At 43.7% G+C, this 2758-nt stretch overlaps 1 non-coding gene across 1 annotated transcript; it reads right to left on the minus strand.

Annotated features, from left to right (window-relative positions):
• Nucleotides 1-2060: 2060 nt before the first annotated feature.
• Nucleotides 2061-2167, minus strand: LOC120266110. The gene has a single exon (XR_005537952.1). It is a non-coding gene; the product is annotated as a small nucleolar RNA R71 (small nucleolar RNA).
• Nucleotides 2168-2758: the final 591 nt, after the last annotated feature.

The following is a 2758-nucleotide window of genomic DNA, read 5'->3' on the forward strand; positions in this document are numbered from 1 at the left end:
GCAATACTGTTCACATCCGGCCGAGTAAACAGGAATTCAGAGAATCCACACGGGCGTGTGGAAATTCCACATGGGCGTGTGAAAAATCCATAGGCCCGTGTAGTCGCCCGACTCCAGCCCTATTTAAAACCGATTTAGCCCAGATTTAAGTATTCTTTTCTCCATCTTTTCCTCAACTTGAGAGAGGGCTTCGGCTAGGGTTTTCAAGTGTATTGGCTAGGGTTTTGGAGAGGTTCTACGGTTCTGACATCACGCATCATTTGGAAGAAGGTTATTGGGAGAGTTTTCGTCGGCACCGATCCGGCGAGGTGCATCCTAGGCGGACTAAGGATCCCTTGCGATGAGTAGAGGATTCTCCACAAGACCATCTATACGACCATCGAGGGGGTTTTTCTATGGATTTATTGCTTTTATATTCTATTTCTTTGATTGTATTTAGCTCCATGGAGAGCTAAACCACTAGTGGGTACTTGGGTATTTGTGAACCCTAGGATGTATTTGTTTCATTGAATCTTTTTATTATGCTTTCAATTAATTGATGTTTATTGTGAGTTCCAACCTTGAATGCTTGATTGTATGAACATTTCCCCTAGAGTGACACTAGGGTTGAGAATTCTCGTTGGTAACCTTGTGAGTGAGTGACACACCACTAGCGTTAGACAAAGCTAGGTTGGAGAGGGTTGAGAGGGTGAGTCAAGAGGTACAGGAGCGTCCCCTTTCCCCTCTGACGTGATAGATTCTACGTCCGTTCCTCGAGTTCTTTGCGGCCATAATAGAGTGAATGGTCTGAGGGATGACCCTCCGCTAGGGCTTAGTTGCAAGTGCAACGAAGTGAAGCAATGAGGTGATCTTAGTATCTAGGGCTTAATCGTGGTTAGGGACCTTCCACCTGTACCAAAGGGTTAGGTCTATAATTAGGAAAAGATTTATCACTTGGAATCCCTAGAGCTCATTGCAACTCTATGCGAGTGCGAGGTGTTGAGATTGATCAATTTCTCCTCCGGGATATGTATAGAGTTAGGCATAGTTGACCTTAGATTTGGGACTATGTAATGAAGGATTTCCACGACTCACTATTGCATTGATTAGGAAGTACAATAGAGGGTTCTTGCACTTGAAGCGATCATCCTAGGCGGGGCATTATCCGAGTACCCCATCTTTATCGATTGCCTTACCTTCTCCTTTACTTGTGCTCTCTTACTTGTTAATTTTACTTGTGAGAATTGAATCATTCTCACACTTATCACTATTGATTTTTCACATAGCTAAGAAGCGGGTTAAGTGTTTTTATTCCCTACTCCCTGTGGATTCGATACCCGCTCATCCGGGATTATTACTTCGACAAATCCGTGCACTTGCGGGATATACGCAAGGGGACCTTGTCAAGTTTTTGGCGCCGTTGCCGTGGAATAGGCGTTTAGAGATACTTTGCACTTTGTTTTCTTAGCTATTTCACCATACATTCTATTTCCTATCTTCTTATTCTATCATCGTTCTGATTTCTTTTTCTTTCTTTTTGGGTGCAGCTCTAGGTTATGACTCGAGGGAATCCTTCAATATTGGTTGAAAGAGATCCTGAGCTTGAACGTACACTTAGAAGAAAAGGGAAAGAGCTTGTGCAAGAACAGTCTAATTTAGCTGATTTGGAAGTGGAAGGATATGAAAACATGGCAGAATAGAATGAGCAACAACGAACATTATCCGATTATGCCAGACCTTCAGTGTTGGGGACACAATCGAGTATTGTGCGCCCTCGATTACTGACTCGAACTTTGAGGTGATAGTGCATTCATCCACATGTTATAGCAATCCATACAGCTTTAGCGGTTTGGCCGATGAGGATCCAAAGCAGATCATATAGAGAGTTTTCTCGAGGTGTGTGATATCGTCGAAGATAAACGGAGTGACGGATGATGCCATCAAGTTGAGAGCCTTCCCATTTTTCCCTAAAGTGAGAGAGCGAAGCGTGGCTACACTCATTACCTAGAGCATCGATTACCACATGGGAGGAGATGGTAGAAGCTTTTCTTGCCCGTTATTTCCCTCCCAGAAAATTTGCAAAGCTTAGGAATGAGATCTCATCCTTTTTTCAGTTAGAATTGGAGTCTCTATTTGAGACATGGGAAAGGTTCAAGGAGCTCCTGAGAAAGTGCCCGCAACACGGATTCCCGGAGTGGATGATTGTTCAAAACTTTTATAATGGTTTGAACCCGAGTACAAGGCAACTCTTGGATGCGGCAGCAGGAGATACCTTAGGTAGCAAAACCCCGATGAAGCTCGGTAGTTAATTGAAGAAATGGGGTTAAACATCTACCAATGGAACGCTAGGAAGAAGAAAAAAGTGGCCGGTCTCCATGAAATAGATGCGGTAACTTCATTGGCTTCTCAAGTGGAGAGTTTGAGTAAGAAGTTAGATCTTCTAACTTCAAATAGAGTGGCGGCCATGACTAATTGCAACGGGTGTGGTGGAGGACATGCTCTCTCCGATTGCCCGATCTCTATCAGTGATGTTTCTTCGGTGGAGAACGTTGATTTTGTAGGTAATGGCATGAGACCTCAAAGAAACCCATATAGCAATACCTATAATTCGGGTTGGAAAAATCATCCCAATTTCTCATGGAGTAATCAGGGTCCACAAAAGGCCATGGGGCCACCGGGTTTCCAACAACAATAACAACAAGCCCCTCAGGTGAAAAACAGAGTCTCAGGTTTGGAAACCCAAATGATTGACTTAGAGAAGCACTTGGCTAGATTTGTG

The sequence above is a fragment of the Dioscorea cayenensis genome, chromosome 7 (assembly GCF_009730915.1).
Source record: "Dioscorea cayenensis subsp. rotundata cultivar TDr96_F1 chromosome 7, TDr96_F1_v2_PseudoChromosome.rev07_lg8_w22 25.fasta, whole genome shotgun sequence".
Lineage (NCBI taxonomy): Eukaryota > Viridiplantae > Streptophyta > Magnoliopsida > Dioscoreales > Dioscoreaceae > Dioscorea > Dioscorea cayenensis.